A 22,615-nucleotide genomic window follows, 5' to 3' on the forward strand; every position below is an offset into this window, starting at 1 on the left:
GCAATCGGGAATTACTGGCCATGAAGTGGGCATTTGAGGAGTGGCGTCATTGGCTCGAGGGTGCTAAGCATCATGTGGTGGTCTTGACTGATCACAAAAATTTGATGTATCTCGAGTCTGCTAAACGCTTGAATCCTAGACAGGCCCGCTGGTCATTGTTTTTCTCCCGCTTTGACTTTGTGGTCTCGTATTTACCAGGTTCAAAGAATGTGAAAGCTGATGCTCTTTCAAGGAGATTTGTGCCTGACTCTCCTGGAGTCACAGAACCTGTTGGTATTCTTAAAGAAGGAGTTATTTTGTCAGCCATTTCTCCTGATTTGCGACGTGTGTTGCAGAGATTTCAAGCTGGTAGACCTGACTCTTGTCCACCTGACAGACTGTTTGTTCCTGATAAGTGGACCAGCAGAGTCATTTCCGAGGTTCATTCCTCGGTGTTGGCAGGTCATCCGGGAATTTTTGGCACCAGAGATCTGGTGGCTAGGTCATTTTGGTGGCCTTCCTTGTCACGGGATGTACGGTCATTTGTGCAGTCCTGTGGGACTTGTGCTCGAGCTAAGCCTTGCTGTTCCCGTGCCAGCGGGTTGCTCTTGCCCTTGCCTGTCCCGAAGAGGCCTTGGACACATATTTCCATGGATTTCATTTCTGATCTCCCGGTGTCTCGGGGTATGTCTGTCATCTGGGTGGTATGTGATCGCTTTTCAAAAATGGTCCATTTGGTGCCTTTGCCTAAGCTGCCTTCCTCTTCCGATCTGGTTCCTGTGTTCCTTCAGAATGTGGTTCGTTTACACGGCATTCCTGAGAATATTGTGTCTGACAGAGGATCCCAGTTTGTTTCCAGGTTCTGGCGATCCTTTTGTGCTAGGATGGGCATTGATTTATCGTTCTCGTCTGCCTTTCATCCTCAGACTAATGGACAAACTGAGCGAACTAATCAGACTCTGGAAGCTTACTTGAGGTGTTTTGTTTCGGCAGATCAGGATGATTGGGTGACCTTCTTGCCGTTGGCTGAGTTTGCCCTAAATAATCGGGCTAGTTCCGCTACTTTGGTTTCGCCATTTTTCTGCAACTCTGGTTTCCATCCTCGTTTTTCCTCGGGACATGTGGAGCCTTCTGACTGTCCTGGAGTAGATTCTGTGGTGGATAGGTTGCAGCAGATCTGGAATCATGTGGTGGACAACTTGAAGTTGTCACAGGAGAAGGCTCAGCGTTTTGCCAACCGCCGCCGCGGTGTGGGTCCCCGACTTCGTGTTGGGGATTTGGTGTGGCTGTCTTCTCGATTTGTTCCTATGAAGGTCTCCTCTCCTAAATTTAAGCCTCGCTTCATCGGTCCTTACAAGATATTGGAAATCCTTAATCCTGTGTCCTTTCGCTTGGATCTTCCGGTTTCGTTTGCCATTCACAATGTGTTCCATAGGTCTTTGTTACGACGCTACGTTGTGCCTGTGGTTCCTTCTGCTGAGCCTCCTGCTCCGGTGTTGGTTGAGGGCGAGTTGGAGTACGTGGTGGAGAAGATCTTGGATTCTCGTCTCTCCAGGCGGAGGCTTCAGTATTTGGTCAAGTGGAAGGGTTATGGTCAGGAGGATAATTCCTGGGTGGTTGCCTCTGATGTGCATGCGGCCGATTTGGTTCGTGCCTTTCACGCTGCTCATCCTGATCGCCCTGGTGGTCTTGGTGAGGGTTCGGTGACCCCTCCTTAAGGGGGGGTACTGTTGTGAATTAGACTTTTTTGGCTCCCTCTAGTGGTTACTAGTGATATGACTCTGGGATTTCCTTCCCTCTGTCTGCACCCAGCTGGGTCGTTACTTCAGGGGTGTTGCTATATAAACCTCCTGGAACCTTAGTCCAGTGCCTGGCATCGGTGTTATCAGACACATTCTGTTTGCTCCTTTTTGCTGGTCCTGGTTCGTGTTAAATTAAGCTATGTCTTGCTTCTTTGTTTTTTGGGTTATTTGTTTGCTATCATTTTTGTCCAGCTTGTACTAAATGTGATTCCTGACCTTGCTGGAAGCTCTAGGGGGCTGGTGTTCTCCCCCCGGGCCGTTAGACGGTTCGGGGGTTCTTGAATTTCCAGTGTGGATATTTTTGATAGGATTTTTTGCTGACCATATAAGTTATCTTTCTATATTCTGCTATTAGCTAGTGGGCCTCTCTTTGCTAAATTCCTAGCTCATTCTTATGTTTGTCTTTTCCTCTTACCTCACCGTTATTATTTGTGGGGGGCTTCTATCCAACTTTTTGGGGTATTTCCTCTGGAGGCAAGAAAGGTCTTTCTTTTCCCTTCTAGGGGTAGTTAGCTCTCCGGCTGGCGCGAGACGTCTAGGATCAACGTAGGAACGTTCCCCGGCTGCTGGTATTTGTGGTGCTAGGATTAGTTATATGGTCAGCCCAGTTACCACTGCCCTATGAGCTGGTTTTCTGTATTTACTGACTTAGCATTATTCCTGAGACCCTCTGCCATTGGGGTCATAACAGTGCCCCCAGAGTATGGTGCCCACCCCACAATGAATGACGCAGATCTACAGGCTGGTTCCTGCAGGCATGACTTAGTAATATCATCACACCTGTCGTGCTGAGCCAAAGGCAGCACAGAGGACACAGGGTGAAAGGTGAAGCAGGGAGCTGATGACTCTCTGTTCCATAGTACTGTTCTTCTGTATGTGCGTCCTGAAAGACACAGAAACAGTACAGATCAGGACATGTCACTGACCTCATAGGACAACTTCCCGGAAGATTGAATACCCCACTAGACTCGGAAACGTTGTGCGGTATGACATATTTGCAGCTATTACTTAATCATATTATTTTTTGAGATGGTTCAAGACAAGATGTTGAGTGAGCTCCCTCTAGAGGTGGCTGTCTAAATCTGCATCAATAATCAATATTTGTCCCACAATAATCCATAGCACTTCAAACTACATATGTATACCAATAGTAAAAAAAAAATGCTCATGGAAAAAGTAGCAATATGAAAGGAATGTGTAAAGACGCACAATAGTATAGTATATCAAAGCTAATACTATGTGCTGAGGACTAGGTAGGGACAGATCGTCATCAACATATGTGAACGGTGGGGGGGGGGGAACGATCAAAAATTTAGCAAATGTAATATACAGGTGGGGAAAAGACATAAAAAACATATACATGTACAACAGGTGTGTGTAGGACATACAGGGCAAGGAGCTGTGACATATTCTCTATATCATGGAGTACTGGCAGTATGACCTATGTAAGATATTATTTATCATTGTAAATAACCCTGCAAATTTAACCAAGTGGTATGATGTCAAACAGATCATATGGACATAGGCAGTCCATTACCAAACAAATGCAAGCAGGTAGAATGGTAGTCCTATAGTAATGGCAGAAAATTATAGCGCCAGAGGTACCATCAGAATCTCAAAAAAATGATAGCAAAATGAATAACAAATAGGGTACCTGAATATAGACACCAATAGGTGCAGGGGCTCACAGTACCTCACCGCATTTGCTTCTTCCTGAGGGCATGAGGAAGAAGCAAACATGGTGAAACGCGCGTCGGGGTAGTGGGACAGCACATACCTTGTATTTGCCATCAATTCAACAGAGGCATTAATTCTTACATTCCTCAGGTAAAACAAACTAATTCATAGATGTAATCAAAAGGGAAGGGTTATGCGTAGTGATGGCTAATTGTAACACTATGTAATAGGGCATTTTCATCATATAAGTGGAATCAGTTAATGTTTATGCACAGGCACAGTACTAATTTCCTATATCTATATGCAGCTGTGTACATTTATCTTAATACAGAACGTTTAATATATAATCAGATATGCAATGTCCTTTGAGGTATGCCTTGTTCTATGGCATGTTTTTTTATATATATTTTAATGATTTTTTCAATAAAATTTGAAAGTTTTTATTATAACATAGATCTCTTCTTGTCTGTCTGGAAAAGGAGTTCACAGACCTTACAGGTTTACATAAATCTGTATGTAGTAACCTCCTCCTAGTGGTCAATGTATAAATCTGTATTCAGTTAATTCACCATTGTGGAGGTTGTATACATCTGTATGTAGTTTGTTTCTATGAGTGATGGGTGTATAACTATAAATGTAGTAAGTTCCCCCTAGTGGTGGATGTATAAATCTGTATGTAGTGAACTCCCTCTACTTGTTTCTGTATAAATATCATGTAGTGGGTTTCTCGTAGTAGTGCATGTCTAAATATCTATATATGTCTGTAGCGAGCTCCCTCTAGTGGTAGATGTATAAATCTATATATAATGAGCTCCTCCTAGTGGTGGATGTATAAATCTATATGCAGTGAGCTCCCTCTAGTGGTAGCTGCATAATCTGTATGCAGTGAGCCCCCCTCTAATGGTGACTGTATAAACCTATATGTAATGAGCTTCCCCTAGTGGCTGTATAAATCTGTATGCAGTGAGCTCCTCCTAGTGGTGGCTGCATAATCTGCATGCTGTAAGTTCACGCTAGTAATGGATGAATACATCTGTAGTGAGCTACCCTAGTGATGACTGTACAAATTCTGTATGTATTGAGTTCCCTCTAGAGGTAGCTGTGTAAGTTCATATGCAGTGAGCTCCCCCTAGTGCTGTCTGTTTAAAACTATCTGTGGTGAGCTCCCTCTAGTGGTGGCTGTAAAAATCTGTATGCAGTGAGCTCCCTCTAGCCATGGCTGCATAAATCTCTGTGCAGTGAGCTCCCTCTTGTGCTGTCTGTATAAATCTATATGCAGTGAGCTCCCTCTTGTGCTGTCTGTATAAATCTATATGCAGTGAGCTCCCTCTAGTGCTGTCTGTATAAATCTATATGCAGTGAGCTCCCTCTAGTGGTGGCTGTATAAATCTATATGCTGTGAGCTCCCTCTAGTGGTGGCTGTATAAATCTATATGCAGTGAGCTGCCCCTAGTGGTGGAAGGAGGGTGCACAATTTGGTCATTTAGCTTAATGACTGGTTGTAATAGGGGAATTTGGAACAGTGTGAGTAAAAAAAAAATTGCGTTCCAGACCCAAAGAAGATTTATTCTAAAGTGTCTGTAATGCATTAATCTGTTCTCTCAGTTTGGGTGGGGTTCATTCTGTTCGGGTCCGATGGTTTCTATACACACCCCTGGCTTGGATACATCATACAATAAAAACTGAAGCTTGTCGTAAATCCCATGTTGTCACCTGAGGTTATAGGACCCGGAAGCTCGTGTGTGATGAGTTTATATAGTTCCTTTATGGATTTATCTGCCATATTGGAAATAGCCATATTAAAAGACTGATGTAATTGATGTACATTAATTAGTCACAGGAGGTAGAGCGAAGTCTCCCAGCGCCTCAGGTAGCCACTAATTATATTGGATGATTACAATGTATTCTGATTCTTCTCCTCTTAGTAAGTTGCCATGACGGGCGATGTTACAGTCACAGGGCGCACAGAATCCTAAACAATACGGAGCCTAAAGGCTGCGGAGACCCAATCTGTAGATTTTGGGATCCCTTTGTTACTCTCTGACTCTATTTTACTACTTCACGCACATTTATTAAAGGGCCTTTAATCCTTTAATGATATGGCCAATTTTCTTCTTTTTTATTTTTGCAATTTCATTATTTTCCAACCCGTATTCCAAGAGCCATAACTTTATATTTTTCCATCTACATCGGCGCATGATCGCTTGTAAACATCCTGTATTTTACCATATAATGCATTAAAATCCAAATCACACCTTACTATCTGTGCGCTCGACCCCATCCCACCTCCTCCCCAACCTCACCACCACACTAATCCCATCCCTAACCCATCTCTACAACCTATCACTAACTTCTGGTACTTTCCCTTCTGCTTTCAAACATGCCACAATCACACCTATCCTTAAAAATCAACCCTTGATCCAACAGCTATGTCCAGCTACCGCCCAATATCGCTGCTCCCATTCACTTCCAAACTCCTGGAGCAGCACGTCCACGCTGAACTTTCCTCCCACCTCTCATCTAACTTTCTCTTTGACAATCTACAATCTGGTTTCCGACCTCATCACTCAACTGAGACAGCCCTGACCAAAATCACTTACTGACAGCTAAAGCTAACAGACAATACTCTGTACTCCTCCTTCTAGACCTGTCCTCTGCTTTCTACACAGTTGATCACTGCCTCCTACTACAGATCCTCTCTTCCTTTGGCATCGAAGACCTCGCCCTATCCTGGATCTCCACATACCTTTCCAACCGCACAATCAGCATCTCCCACTCCCACACTACCTCCTCATCCCTCCCTCTCTCTGTTGGAGTCCCCCAAGGCTCTGTTCTAGGACCGCTACTCTTCTCAATCTATACACTTGGCCTGGGACAACTCATAAAGTCTCATGGATTCCAGTACCACCTTTATGCTGATGACACTCAGATCTACCTTTCTGGCCCAGACATCACCTCTCTGCTGTCCAGAATCCCAGAGTGTCTATCAGCCATATCCTCCTTCTTCTCCTCTTGCTTCCTCAAACTCAATGAGGACAAATCTGAACTCATCATCTTTCCTCCATCTCATAGATTTTACATACCTGACCTATCTATCGCAATTAACGACATCACACTTTCCCCCATACCGGAAGTCCGCTGCCTCGGAGTAACCCTTGACTCTGCCCTGTCCTTCAAACCGCACATCCAAGCTCTTTCCACCTCCTGTCGCCTCCAGCTTAAAAATATCTCCAGAATCCATCCTTTCCTCAGCAGTCAATCTACTAAAATGCGTGTGCATGCCCTCATCATCTCCCACCTTGACTACTGCAACATTCTTTTCTGTGGCCTCCCTGCTAACATTCTCGCACCTCTCCAGTTCATCCTTAACTCTGCTGCCCAACTAATTTATCTCTCTCCTCGCTACTCCTCCGCTTCCCCCCTCTGCAAATCTCTTCACTGGCTCCCATTCCCTCAGCAAATCCAGTTCAGATTACTAATACTGTCCTATGCAAATTGCCTCTTCTGAGAAAAACAGGACTTAACTCTATAGCGCCACCTGTTGGAAGTAGCGATCCTACAAGTCACAATCAACCCTTTAACGAGTCGTGCAATATGACTTAGGATAAAAGCCAAATCAGTATCTCAATTCGCAGACAAGGTGTTTCGAGCTGTTGGCCCTCGTCAGTGCAAAGCATGACCTTACAAAGCCATCCATAACCTGTCTCCTCCATATATCTCTAAACTAATCTCCCGATATCTTCCCTCACGTATTCTCCGGTCCTCCCAAGACCTTCTTCTCTCCTCCACACTTATTCGCTCCTCACCCAACCGCCTCCAAGACTTCTCCAGAATATCCCCCATCCTCTGGAATTCTGTGCCCCAACACGTCCGACTATCAACCACATTTGGATCCTTCAGACGGAACCTGAAAACCCATCTCTTCAGGATAGACTACAGCTTGCACTGACCCCGCTGCCTCCTCACCACTACTGAAGCTACCGCCTCACCAAACCTGGAGCTCCTGCGACCCTCAACCTATTGTCTCCATCCCCACCATCCTCTAGAATGTAAGCCCGCAAGGGCAGGGTCTTCACCCCTCTGTATCAGTCTGTCATTGTTAGTTTGCTTATGGTAAGTGATATTTGTATTTTGTATGTAACCCCTTCTCATGTACAGCACCATGGAATCAATGGTGCTATATAAATAATAATAATAATAATAATAATTATTATTATTATTATTATTATTATTATTAAAAATGGGGAATGAATTCCAAGTGGGGTAAAATGGTGGAACGTATTTCTGCCATTTTTGGAAAAGGTTGTTTTATGGTTTTTATTGTGCCGTAAAGATGATCTGACAGAATGGTTCTCCAGGTCAGTACAGTTTTTGCGATCACGCATGTATAGTTCTTTTTTTGGAACTGTGTAAAATGATAACTTTGCTTCATGTCAACTTTTCCTGAGACTCATAACTTTTTTTATATCTCTATTCATAGACCTGCGTAGGGACTTGTACATTGCATGCCGAGTTGAAATTTTTATGGGTACCAATTTGGAGTACATACACTATTTTATTCTTTTTGTTTTGCATTTTTATTCTAGTTTGTTTTGATTTTTTATTTCTTTACAGTTTTTATTGTGTGGGTTACATAATTTTATATTTAGATAGATCGGACTTTTACGGACACGGCGATACCGAATATGATTTTATTTTAATAATGTTTTTATTTTTGGATGGGGAAAAAAAAGGTTTAAATTAATTTTTTTAAATTTTACTTTTCACTTTAATTTTTTTTCCCCCGGAATTATTGGTAACGTTTTTTTAGTAAATCTTGGTTTCCTGCAGGCAGGGTAATATTAATAATAGAGACCGCAATCTGGGGAAGGGGACGGGACACCATTGGCCTGCGTGCTTTCTTTGAAATGCCGGGGCTAAACAATTTTGACTCCAGACCTATTATATAGTCACATATTTATTTAAATGGACACCATGTAATACCATATTTCTCCTGTAGTGGCCGCTGATGAAGAATTCTGCACCTGCTCACAGCCTGCTGATAGTCGAGGATTTTAAAGGGGTTGTCTTAGCTGAGCATTAAAGGTGATGCACTAGAATATTTCCATAGGCTATGTAGGGGCCATTAAGCTGTGTGCTGGCCAATATGCAGTGTGGATGATTGTGTAGGGCCCATCATACTCTATAAAGGGCTTTGCGGGAGGGCTGTGGGGGGCCTCATACTGTGTGTGGGAGAACTGTGTTAGGGCCATCCTGCTGTGTGTGGGCCATTATACTTTGTTGCAGTCACTGCGGGGCCATCATACTTTGCTGGGGTTACTGTGGGCGTCATACTGTGTTGTGGTCACTGTGGGGGTATCATACTTTGCGGTGGGGTACTATAGGGTCATCATATGTGTGTGGAGGAATTCACTGTGGGGGTATTTCCTGTGCTTGGGGGTCACTTTTTTGGCATCATACTTTATGGGGGCCATCAAAGGGATATGTAGTGTGTGGGGACACTAAGGGGGCTTCAATAAGAGCAAAATTACTTTGTAAAGGCTGCAAAGTTGTGAGAGATGCCCTTCTGTGACCCCGCCAAATATTAATTTACTTTTTGGGGAGGGGACAATTACGACTTCTCCTATGGGGTCCCATGATTTCTATGTAGACCACTACAAGAAGCTGATGGATTAACCCATCAATGACATACAGTATTGGGAATTTTAGGATTTCAGCAGCTAGTGCAGTATTCATATGGGGGTCTCATAGGTGGGCAATGTGTGCACTGTCAGGGGCCAATGCTGAGACGTGTTCATCTGAAGCTCCACCATGTATCACAGTAAATCCATATTAAAGGAATTTCTGCATCTAATCCCGGTAGACACAATATAAAATGCAGCAGAATGATGAAGCGATACAATGTAACTGACACCAGACGTGTTTCATTGTAAGATCATCCTATATTTTGATTTATTGACACTTACAGAGTCACCGGGAGCTTATAAATGGCAGCTTTTCATGCGTGTAATATTTATAGTGATTACGGAGTGCTCGATCCGACGTAAATCAGAGCAGCACTTTATAGATGGGTTTTATATACTATTAGCTGTCATCTCGCTGCTTCGTACGGCTGCAGAAAACCTGTTATTACAGTAGAAGGCAGGCTATAATTTAGGAGGCTGAGAAGACGGGATACCTGCCTCCGGGGGGAGAGAAGGAGAACAATGCCGAGGTTTCGGAGCATTACGCTGCGTCTGTCATTATTATTGAGCTGCAGCTATTATGGAATTATTTCTAAAGACTAACTCACAGACTCATTAAAGATTGGTTAAAAGAAATGTCTAGTTTAGAAACATATTCTATTAAGGAATTTTGTGTTAAAAGTGTTATTCAGGTTCAGAAAAAGTAATAAAAAAGAAAAATGTAATCCAGGACATCGCTCCAGCAGGACTCTCTTACTCTGGAGGACACTGCACCTCTTACTCTGGAGGACACTGCACCTCTTACTCTGGAGGACGTGGAACCTCTTACTCTGGAGGACGCAGCACCTCTTACTCTGGAGGATGCAGCACCTCTTACTCTGGAGGACGCAGCACCTCTTACTCTGGAGGATATTGCACCTCTCACTCTGGAGGACACTGCACCTCTTACTCTGGAGGACACTGCACCTCTTACTCTGGAGGACGTGGAACCTCTTACTCTGGAGGATGCAGCACCTCTTACTCTGGAGGATGCAGCACCTCTTACTGTGGAGGACGCAGCACCTCTTCCTCTGGAGGATATTGCACCTCTCACTCTGGAGGACACTGCACCTCTTACTCTGGAGGACACTGCACCTCTTACTCTGGAGGACGTGGAACCTCTTACTCTGGAGGACGCAGCACCTCTTACTCTGGAGGACGCAGCACCTCTTACTCTGGAGGACGCAGCACCTCTTACTGTGGAGGACGCAGCACCTCTTACCCTGGAGGATGCAGCACCTCTTACTCTGGAGGATATTGCACCTCTCACTCTGAAGGACGCAGCACCTCTTACTCTGGAGGACGCAGCACCTCTTACTCTGGAGGATGCTGCACCTCTTACTCTGGAGAACGCAGCACCTCTCACTCTGGAGGACACTGCACCTCTTACTCTGGAGGACGCAGCACCTCTCACTCTGAAGGACACTGCACCTCTTACTCTGGAGGACACTGCACCTCTTACTCTGGAGGACACTGCACCTCTTACTCTGGAGGACGCAGCATCTCTCACTCTGGAGTACACTGCACCACTTACTCTGGAGGACATGGCACCTCTTACTCTGGAGGACACTGCACCTCTTACTCTGGAGGACACTGCACCTCTTACTCTGGAGGACATGGCACCTCTTACTCTGGAGGACGTGGAACCTCTTACTCTGGAGGACGCAGCACCTCTTACTCTGGAGGACGCAGCACCTCTTACTGTGGAGGACGCAGCACCTCTTACTCTGGAGGACGCAGCACCTCTTACTCTGGAGGACGCAGCACCTCTTACTCTGGAGGACGCAGCACCTCTTACTCTGGAGGACATTGCACCTCTCACTCTGAAGGACGCAGCACCTCTTACTCTGGAGGACGCAGCACCTCTTACTCTGGAGGACACTGCACCTCTCACTCTGGAGGACACTGCACCTCTCACTCTGGAGGACGCAGCACCTCTCACTCTGGAGGACACTGCACCTCTCACTCTGGAGGACACTGCACCTCTCACTCTGGAGGACACTGCACCTCTTACTCTGGAGGACACTGCACCTCTTACTCTGGAGGACAATGAACCTCTTACTCTGGAGAACGCAGCACCTCTCACTCTGGAGGACACTGCACCTCTTACTCTGGAGGACACTGCACCTCTTACTCTGGAGGATGCAGCACCTCTTACTCTGGAGGATGCAGCACCTCTTACTCTGGAGGATGCAGCACCTCTTACTCTGGAGGACGCAGCACCTCTCACTCTGGAGGACACTGCACCTCTTACTCTGGAGAACGCAGCACCTCTTACTCTGGAGGACATTGCACCTCTCACTCTGAAGGACGCAGCACCTCTTACTCTGGAGGACGCAGCACCTCTTACTCTGGAGGATGCTGCACCTCTTACTCTGGAGAACGCAGCACCTCTCACTCTGGAGGACACTGCACCTCTTACTCTGGAGGACGCAGCACCTCTCACTCTGAAGGACACTGCACCTCTTACTCTGGAGGACACTGCACCTCTTACTCTGGAGGACACTGCACCTCTTACTCTGGAGGACGCAGCATCTCTCACTCTGGAGTACACTGCACCACTTACTCTGGAGGACATGGCACCTCTTACTCTGGAGGACACTGCACCTCTTACTCTGGAGGACACTGCACCTCTTACTCTGGAGGACATGGCACCTCTTACTCTGGAGGACGTGGAACCTCTTACTCTGGAGGACGCAGCACCTCTTACTCTGGAGGACGCAGCACCTCTTACTGTGGAGGACGCAGCACCTCTTACTGTGGAGGACGCAGCACCTCTTACCCTGGAGGATGCAGCACCTCTTTCTCTGGAGAATGCAGCACCTCTTACTCTGGAGAATGCAGCACCTCTTACTCTGGAGAACGCAGCACCTCTTTCTCTGGAGGATGCAGCACCTCTTACTCTGGAGGACGCAGCACCTCTCACTCTGAAGGACACTGCACCTCTCACTCTGAAGGACACTGCACCTCTCACTCTGGAGGACACTGCACCTCTCACTCTGGAGGACGCAGCACCTCTCACTCTGGAGGACACTGCACCTCTCACTCTGGAGGACACTGCACCTCTCACTCTGGAGGACACTGCACCTCTTACTCTGGAGGACACTGCACCTCTTACTCTGGAGGACACTGCTCCTCTTACTCTGGAGGACGCAGCACCTCTTACTCTGGAGGACGCAGCACCTCTTACTCTGGAGGACGCAGCACCTCTTACTCTGGAGGACGCAGCACCTCTTACTCTTGAGGATGCAGCCCTCTTACTCTGGAGGACGCAGCACCTCTTACTCTGGAGGACATTGCACCTCTCACTCTGAAGGACGCAGCACCTCTTACTCTGGAGGACGCAGCACCTCTTACTCTGGAGGATGCTGCACCCCTTACTCTGGAGAACGCAGCACCTCTCACTCTGGAGGACACTGCACCTCTTACTCTGGAGGACACTGCACCTCTTACTCTGGAGAACGCAGCACCTCTCACTCTGGAGGACACTGCACCTCTCACTCTGGAGGACACTGCACCTCTTACTCTGGAGAACGCAGCACCTCTCACTCTGGAGGACACTGCACCTCTTACTCTGGAGGACACTGCACCTCTTACTCTGGAGGACACTGCACCTCTTACTCTGGAGGACTCAGCATCTCTCACTCTGGAGTACACTGCACCACTTAGTCTGGAGGACACTGCACCTCTTACTCTGGAGGACACTGCACCTCTTACTCTGGAGGACACTGCACCTCTTACTCTGGAGGACGTGGCACCTCTTACTCTGGAGGACGTGGAACCTCTTACTCTGGAGGACGCAGCACCTCTTACTCTGGAGGACGCAGCACCTCTTACTGTGGAGGACGCAGCACCTCTTACCCTGGAGGATGCAGCACCTCTTACTCTGGAGAATGCAGCACCTCTTACTCTGGAGAATGCAGCACCTCTTTCTCTGGAGGATGCAGCACCTCTTACTCTGGAGGACGCAGCACCTCTCACTCTGAAGGACACTGCACCTCACACTCTGAAGGACACTGCACCTCTCACTCTGGAGGACACTGCACCTCTCACTCTGGAGGACGCAGCACCTCTCACTCTGGAGGACACTGCACCTCTCACTCTGGAGGACACTGCACCTCTTACTCTGGAGGACACTGCACCTCTTACTCTGGAGGACGCAGCACCTCTTACTCTGGAGGACGCAGCACCTCTTACTCTGGAGGACGCAGCACCTCTTACTCTGGAGGACGCAGCACCTCTTACTCTGGAGGACGCAGCACCTCTTACTCTGGAGGACGCAGCACCTCTTACTCTGGAGGACGCAGCACCTCTTACTCTGGAGGACATTGCACCTCTCACTCTGAAGGACGCAGCACCTCTTACTCTGGAGGACGCAGCACCTCTTACTCTGGAGGATGCTGCACCTCTTACTCTGGAGAACGCAGCACCTCTCACTCTGGAGGACACTGCACCTCTTACTCTGGAGGACGCAGCACCTCTCACTCTGAAGGACACTGCACCTCTTACTCTGGAGGACACTGCACCTCTTACTCTGGAGGACACTGCACCTCTTACTCTGGAGGACGCAGCATCTCTCACTCTGGAGTACACTGCACCACTTACTCTGGAGGACATGGCACCTCTTACTCTGGAGGACACTGCACCTCTTACTCTGGAGGACACTGCACCTCTTACTCTGGAGGACATGGCACCTCTTACTCTGGAGGACGTGGAACCTCTTACTCTGGAGGACGCAGCACCTCTTACTCTGGAGGACGCAGCACCTCTTACTCTGGAGGACGCAGCACCTCTTACTCTGGAGGACGCAGCACCTCTTACTCTGGAGGACATTGCACCTCTCACTCTGAAGGACGCAGCACCTCTTACTCTGGAGGACGCAGCACCTCTTACTCTGGAGGATGCTGCACCTCTTACTCTGGAGAACGCAGCACCTCTCACTCTGGAGGACACTGCACCTCTTACTCTGGAGGACACTGCACCTCTTACTCTGGAGGATGCAGCACCTCTTACTCTGGAGGATGCAGCACCTCTTACTCTGGAGGACGCAGCACCTCTCACTCTGGAGGACACTGCACCTCTTACTCTGGAGAACGCAGCACCTCTCACTCTGGAGGACACTGCACCTCCTACTCTGGAGGACGCAGCACCTCTTACTCTGGAGAACGCAGCACCTCTTACTCTGGAGAACGCAGCACCTCTTACTCTGGAGGATGCAGCACCTCTTACTCTGGAGGACGCAGCACCTCTCACTCTGAAGGACACTGCACCTCTTACTCTGGAGGACACTGCACCTCTTACTCTGGAGGACGCAGCACCTCTCACTCTGGAGGACACTGCACCTCTTACTCTGGAGGACACTGCACCTCTTACTCTGGAGGACACTGCACCTCTTACTCTGGAGGACACTGCACCTCTTACTCTGGAGGACGCAGCACCTCTTACTCTGGGGGACGTGGCACCTCTTACTCTGGAGGACACTGCACCTCTTACTCTGGAGGACGCAGCACCTCTTACTCTGAAGGACACTGCACCTCTTACTCTGGAGGACACTGTGTAGCGTTCCCACTGCTGCAGGGCCGAGGGGTACCCGGCACCGGGCCTCTGAGTCTCTGCTCTGGGGTTGTCACGGTGGCTAGACCCGGTCCGTGACCCTGCTGAGGGGCGTACAATGAAGGTGGAGGTATGGTGACGATGTTATGATGTGGTGCAGGCCGCAGTAAATAACGAGGACACCAGGATGCAGTCTCTTTACCTCTTTACTGAAGGCTTCAGGATCCTCAGTCCGGAATATGGTTAACCAGGCTGCGCAAGTCCGGCCGGTCCGATGGCACCTCCAGAGTTCCCTTTGCAGGTGGAAATCTGTGCCTACCTTCTAGCGCTTGTGTGTTGTGGTCTTCCCCTGCTGTGCTTACGGGATAGTCCCCACAACTGTTGTGCCTGTTTCTGAAGTTCCCTCACAACTCGATTATGATGTTCTTCTTCGTCCCCCAGATGATATGGCTAGGACGCACCCGTAGGACGGGTAGGCTCGGAGCTCTTCCGGGACCCTAGTGTCGCCCCTCTCCAAATGTTGTCCCCTATGTCTTCTTAGGTGATTTGAGTGAGACAGCCTGCCTATACCTGACTGTCCTGCCGTAGGTTTGAAGTTAGGCCTGGAGCTCTATACTTCCTCGGCGTTCCGGCCACCGGCTACGCGCCTCAGTAGGATGTTGCCTCGTCTTACAGCACGACTCCTACTGGTGTTTCTCCTTGTTGCGTTGATCTCGTTTCTCACTCAGCACAATAAACCTCGCTTCTTGTCCTTTCTTAGGCCACCGCCGCGATCAGGTGCAGGCGCGGTCCCGTAACGTCCTCTCAGTTCGCTAGGCCTGTCAGGATCCCACCCCTGACAGGGACCCCCCTGAATCTTCCCCTGCAACACCCTCTGCCACAGGATGTTGCCTGGTTCCAACCCAGTCAGCTTCTCCCTAACTTCCTATCCAACCCCCAGTTTTACCAGATTGTGAGGAGTGGCCTAATACATAGTACCCTTAGCTCCCCCTGGAGGCCAGACTGTAAAGTGTATTGGTGTCTGTGATACCTGGTCAGGTGAACTCCTTCAGTGCCATCAGACGTACCATAGCCCCCCTTAGCGGCGGAGCATCAGTACTGCAACGACCAGGACTCTGGGGCGCTGCACTCTGCACCTCTTACTCTGGAGGACACTGCACCTCTTACTCTGGAGGACACTGCACCTCTTACTCTGGAGGACACTGCACCTCTTACTCTGGAGGACGCAGCACCTCTTACTCTGGGGGACGTGGCACCTCTTACTCTGGAGGACGCAGCACCGCTCACTCTGAAGGACACTGCACCTCTTACTCTGGAGGACGTGGCACCTCTCACTCTGGAGGACACTGCACCTCTTACTCTGGAGGACACAGCACCTCTTACTCTGGAGAAAGCAGCACCTCTTACTCTGGAGGAAGCGGCACCACTTACTCTGGAGGACGTGGCACCTCTTACTCTGGAGGATGCCACACCTCTTACTCTGGAGGATGGGGCACCTCTCACTCTTGCGGATGTGGCAACTCTCACTCTGGAGGATGCGGCACCTCTCACTCCGGAGGACACTGCACCTCTTACTCTGGAGAATGCAGCACCTTATACTCTGGAGTACACTGCACCACTTACTCTGGAGGATATGGCACCTCTTACTCTGGAGGAAGCGGCACCTCTTACTCTGGAGGACGCGGAACCTCTTACTCTGGAGGACGCAGCACCTCTTACTTTGGAGGACGCAGCACTTCTCACTCTGGAGGACACTGCACCTCTCACTCTGGAGGACACAGCACCTCTTACTCTGGAAGAAGCAGCACCTCTTACTCTGGAGGACGTGGCACCTCTCACTCTGAAGGACATTGCACCCTTTACTCTGGAGGAAGCGGCACCTCTTGCTCTGGAGGAAGCAGCACCTCTAACTCTGGAGGACATGGCACCTCTTCCTCTGGAGGACACAGCACCTCTTACTCTGGAGGAAGCAGCACCTCTTACTCTGGAGGACACAGCACCTCTTACTCTGGAGGACGCAGCACCTCTCACTCTGAAGGACACAGCTCTTCTTACTCTGGAGGACGCAGCACCTCTCACTCTGAAGGACACAGCTCTTCTTACTCTGGAGGACACAGCACCTCTGACTCTGGAGGATATTGCACCTCTTACTCTGGAGGACACAGCACCTCTTACTCTGGAGGACGCAGCATCTCACTCTGAAGGACACTGCACCTCTCACTCCCATCTCCCAATTCATTATAAGGCCCTATATAGCATCTTCTTCTCCCCCTCAGAGTCTTTCATCTGTCATGTCTACACCTCATGATTTAATTGTGGGTATGCACCGCTAAGAAATAAATCAAATTAATATTATATTGACTAATAGACGTCACTTCAGTGTCCAGTCTTGGTCCTATGGGAAATGCTTATTTATTATTAGCTCAGTTCTTATAATACGTAAGTCTGATGAGTGTATGTATGATGCTGTGGTAATATGGAAATCCACGTACTGTTTCTTAACAGGCTGAGGCTGCTAATGTACAGAATCGCTCCCTTATGCTTTACACTGCAGCTGTGGTTGTATACTGTAGATTAACACACAAGGATAACAGAAATCTGTGAATTGATGCCTAGTCTCCATCGTTATATAGCAAGGTTAAAAAAGACATGTTTTGACTGAATTGATTTGACCAGAGACTGCATTGAGCTGGTACATTGGACCAGTGGCGTAACTAGAGTGTGATGGGACCCGATGCAAAATTTGGACCTGTGCCCCCACCTACATGTTGGTCAGATGATCACTCTACATATAATTTCCCCTATCCTGACCCCTTCTCATAATAATCTCCCCCATCCGGGCCCTTATCTATAACATTGTCCTCTCTCCTGGCCCCTTCTAGTAATAATGACCCCATCCTGGGCACCTTTTTGTAATAATGTGCTTTGTCCTGGCCCCATTTTGTAATAATACCCCCCTCTGGGCCCCTTTCTGTAATAATGTCCCCCATCCTGGTTCCCTTCCTGGTATAATGTCCCCCATCCCATAACAATATCCTCCATCCTGGACCCCTTCTTGATATAATGTCCCCATTTGGCCCCTTACAGGTATAATGACACCCATTCTGGGCCCCTTACTGTAATAATATCCAACACCCTGGCCCCTTCTTGAAACAATATCCCCATCCTGGTATAATTTCCATCATCATGACCGCTTCTTGTAATAAAATCTCCCTGTCCAGGCCCCTTTCTTTCTTAATGTCTCCCATCCTGGTCCCCTTTCTGTAATAACGTCCTCTTTCCTGGCCCCTCGTCAGGGCACCTTTCTGTAAAAATGTCCACCATCCTGGTAAACTTTCTGTAATAATGTTCTTCTTCCTGGCCCCATTCTGTAAAAGTGTCCATTGTCTAGGTACTTTTCTGAAATAATGTCCACCATCCTGCCCCATCGTGGTATAATGTCCCCTATCCTGAGCCCCTTCCTGGTATAATGTCCTCCATCTGATTGGCCAGTGACTTGTATTGCAGTGACGGGAGCCATCTCTGATCTTCACTACAATTCAACTGAATATGCTTCCTTAGACGCACATCCAGCTGAAACAGATTCTGACATGGGTGGGACCCATTGCATCTCTTATTATTTGGCCCCTGCATGAGACCTACCAGTACCATTTATAATACTGGCGTGGCAGAGGGTCTTTTGGCCCCCTCAGACACCAAGACTTGGGAGTGACGTCTACCTCTATATTCTCTATAGCTACATTCTTAGGTTCCTAAATAGTTCCTTATACCAGGCAGTCATAATCCAGGCACAACAAGTATTATTATGGAGGCATTTTGGGTGGAAGCCAGTACCCATGGGAATGAGGGTGCCCAGACTTGCTCCACTTTACCTCGCTGATACAATGAATACTTTCATAGGAGAATGTGTCAGCCCTGAGAGGGTATTTTGTACATTCTCATACACAGGAATGTTTATACTGTTTAATTTTAATTACTATTATACAGCAATTGGGTTTATGGGTCTCTTTTTTTTATTTCCCTAACCTGTTATAATGGAATAAAATAATTACTAGGAGACTACAGAGCATTTCCCATAATTAAGGGGTTTAACTCAAAGCTCCAAACTATAACCAGCACCAATGTAGTATTTTTTATGTGACAGAGGGGAGTCCCTGCTCATAATTTAAAATATAATCTCAATTTAGTAAAAGTCCTAAATCTCTTTCCACCATACTCACTTGTCCTGACAGCACCAGTCCTTGCTCCCTTCACCTATGGCTTGCGTCTTCTGCACTAGTCCACGTCTGATTACTCTAGTAACCTGATAAGCCTCTCTGATGTCATCAACAAAGGCCGGTTCAGGCAGCCATGAATTGCCTGAGTATTCAGGAACTATAATTTGAGTAAATTAATTTATTCTACCAATTCAAAATCAATAGGCTGTTGGGAGGTCCACAAAAACGCCACCTCTGCAGCCGGTTGTGTTTCTGAAGCAACAATTGCATGTTGCTACCACATGCTCTTGCAAGAGTTAGCCTCATTTTCCACTCGACTCTTCTCTAGCCAAGTCTTTAATTATGTTCTTTGAAATTCCTGCTGTTCTGTCTCATCACTGCTGCATTTCTGCAAGTAAGCTCTAGTTAGTTAAGCTACACTTTACAAACTCATTTCTGCTATTAATGTACCTGTGTATTCATTCCTCATAGCTTTCCTGGGTCTATCGCAACTATATCACTGCTGCTCCTCTGGTTAACCGTGTCCTTGCTGCAAGATACCTGATTGTATATTTGTCATTGTTGCTCCTGTGGTTAACCGTATCCCTTCTGCCAGATATCAGATTCCATATACTATTCTGCAATTCCTGTATGTGACTTCCTTCCAGCAACATCTACTGCTTCCAGCTTTGAGTGCACTACACTGCTCTCCAGGTACTCACTGTTTCACATGCTGCCTGGCCAATCCTGCTCTGCTGCATTATCTCCTCCAGTCCATGCTGCTCACACTGACTTTTGTCTTATACAATCCACCTCATTAGGTGAGCCCATGATAACCATATAACTTACATTATATTATAAGGGCACATGTGCTATATGCAGAATGTCCAGGAATTGTTACACAGCCGGTTTCTTCTTATATCAGCCGTGATCGGAGCGAGCTCTGATCGCTGCTGATTAACGATTTAGAGTCTACTGTCTGTTCCTTGGAAACATTTTCGAAGAACCATCATGGCCACAATTACAGCCAATAAAACAGTTATTACCGACTTTTCTAAAATTTTGGAAGGACAAAACTTTCTTGTAATATGATGATACATAAAATAATTGCAATTTACTAATGATAAATCCCCCACATACTGTAGTTCACCAATGCTGAAAGTGACTGACACATCTGCATATTTTCAGGTTATTTGTGCCCATGATGATTAAGAATGCAGACTTACTTTTGACAATTGATAAGTGTCTGTTATGGTTTATCTGGCTTGATGCATGTGTCTTCTTTGAACTTTTTTAACTCTTTTATTGCAGCCCTAATGCCCCCACTGTCACCATGCATTGCTCCTCTTATCGCCAGCCATGGATGTGAATGGCACACAAGTTTACCTGGTTATCAGTATGTTGCTATTTCGGCTCTGGTGACTCAGGTTTATCAGTTCAGTATTACCTTATATCAATACAATGATGAAAACTTCCAGGGCAAGCCTTCATAGGGCAAAGTTCAGGTGAGAAACATAAGCAACTTACTAGAAGCTTCTTATTTCTGCATTTTGACTTATTTTCCACTTGCTAAAGAACCAAAAGTGGATATGTTAATAGAAAACTAGGCAACAAAAAAATGAGTTTATACTTCAAATAAGGGTGTTTAGGGAAGACAGGGTATAACAACCTGCAGTAGATATGGCTCTGATTCATGTTTTTTCTTTTTTTTTTTTTTTTGTAGTAATTCATTTTTTTATTAGTGGTTTTAGTATTTGCCCCATTTTCTCTATTTGTTTTGTGCCATTTAAAGGGGTTGTCCAGGACCATTTTATTTATTTTTTACTATGGGCCTAAAAACTAACAGAGGCAACCTCCTGACAGTCTACCTGTTCACTGACAGCTCCTGCCGGTGATTCACCTACTCCACCGCAACAGATCAGATCTTCTTTTTTCCAGGCTGCTCTGTCAACGGTGCTTGACTGCTGATGTCCTGCTGATTGACAGCCAGCTCCCTGCAATTAGGCAGCGGGGAACCGACTCTCAATCAGCATGACGTCAGCAGTCATGTTTCGTCAACAGAGCAGAGGAGAAGCGATTGATCTGTTGACCTGATGTCAGCAGTAGCCGCTGAATTGCGGTGCTGTCTGCGAACACTCTGTGCTTGCAGAGATCAGTATCAGGCAGGTAGTTAGCAATCAACCACCTGCCTGTTAGTTCTTAGGCTCTATAGTAAAAAAAAAAAAAAAAAAATCCTGCATTTTTTTTTTTATTTATCTCACTCAGGTCTCTGGATGTGTTGATATTGAAGCCCATTTCCTTTCACTTTTTTAGGCCGTGTTGCTACACCAGACAGCAAAACCAATAATGACCAAGAGTTTGGAGAAAAAGGCATCCATTATGATGACAACAATCGCAGACAGTTCCCAAACTGCAACCAAAAATTTGCTCTGGATTGGCTTGGATTTATTGCCACATTATGTCACAGGTTCCAGTGTGACCGCTCTGAAAATCATGTGTCATAATGTGACAATGTTCACACTGTTTGTCCAAAGCCTAAAAGCCAATAAGGCCACTGTGCTTTACCAAGTGCAGTGCCATTTAGCTCGAGGTATCATTGACAATCCTGGACCCTGAAATATTGGCCCCGGTGAAGTAAATAATCAAATTTGCCATCTAGGAGTTGAACTAAAAGAAATTCACCGGACCGTGGTCCACTCACCCTGTTGGCACTCTATGGCATCCGGCCAAGACAGTGCAAACTTCCTAAGCTGACGCTGACATGCCGGCTTCCTGGCGCCATTTCTCTTTTATCTTATTTGCATAGATTTTAGACTAATCATATTTTTAGCTGTGGCTCCCTGCTCCATCACTTACTCCAGGATAATTCTGGCCTGTGACCTGCCCGAGGCTGGCGCCACATAGGTGATGCCAGTCGTTTCAGTAATGTCACTGCATTGTGCTGCCTCCACTGAAGATAAGATAGAGGAGGAGATGGAGGCTGCAGCTGGATTAGGTGAGTATAAGGTTTTTATTGTTTTTGTAAGCTGTGGTGTGTGAGGAGATCATCATACTATGTGGGAGAAGTAACATTTTCTGTGGAGAACTGTGGTGGACATCATACTGTGTGGGAGGCTGTGGTGGACATCATACTGTGTGGGAGGCTGTGGTGGACATCATACTGTGTGGGAGGCTGTAGAGACCATAATTCCGAGGGAAGCTGTGGAGACTAGGGTTGAGCGAAACGGGTCGATCATTTTCAAAAGTCGCCGACTTTTGGCTAAGTCGGCGTCTCATGAAACCCGATCTGACCCCTGTGCTTGTCGGCCATGCGGTACGCGACTTTCGTGCCAAAGTCGCGTTTCAATGACGCGAAAAGCGCCATTTCTCAGCCAATGAAGGTGAACGCAGAGTGTGGGCAGCGTGATGACATAGGTCCTGGTCCCCACCATCTTAGAGAAGGGCATTGCAGTGATTGGCTTGCTGTCTGCGGCGTCACAGGGGCTATAAAGGGGCGTTCCCGCCGACCGCCATCTTACTGCTGCTGATCTGAGCTTAGGGAGAGGTTGCTGCCGCTTCGTCAGAAGCAGGGAGAGCGTTAGGCAGGGTCCACTAACCACCAAACCGCTTGTGCTGCAGCGATTTCCACTGTCCAACACCACCTTCGGTGTGCAGGAACAGTGGAAGCTATTTTTTTTTTTTTTTC

This window comes from Ranitomeya variabilis, chromosome 1 (genome assembly GCF_051348905.1).
Source record: "Ranitomeya variabilis isolate aRanVar5 chromosome 1, aRanVar5.hap1, whole genome shotgun sequence".
In the NCBI taxonomy this organism is placed as follows: Eukaryota; Metazoa; Chordata; class Amphibia; order Anura; family Dendrobatidae; genus Ranitomeya; species Ranitomeya variabilis.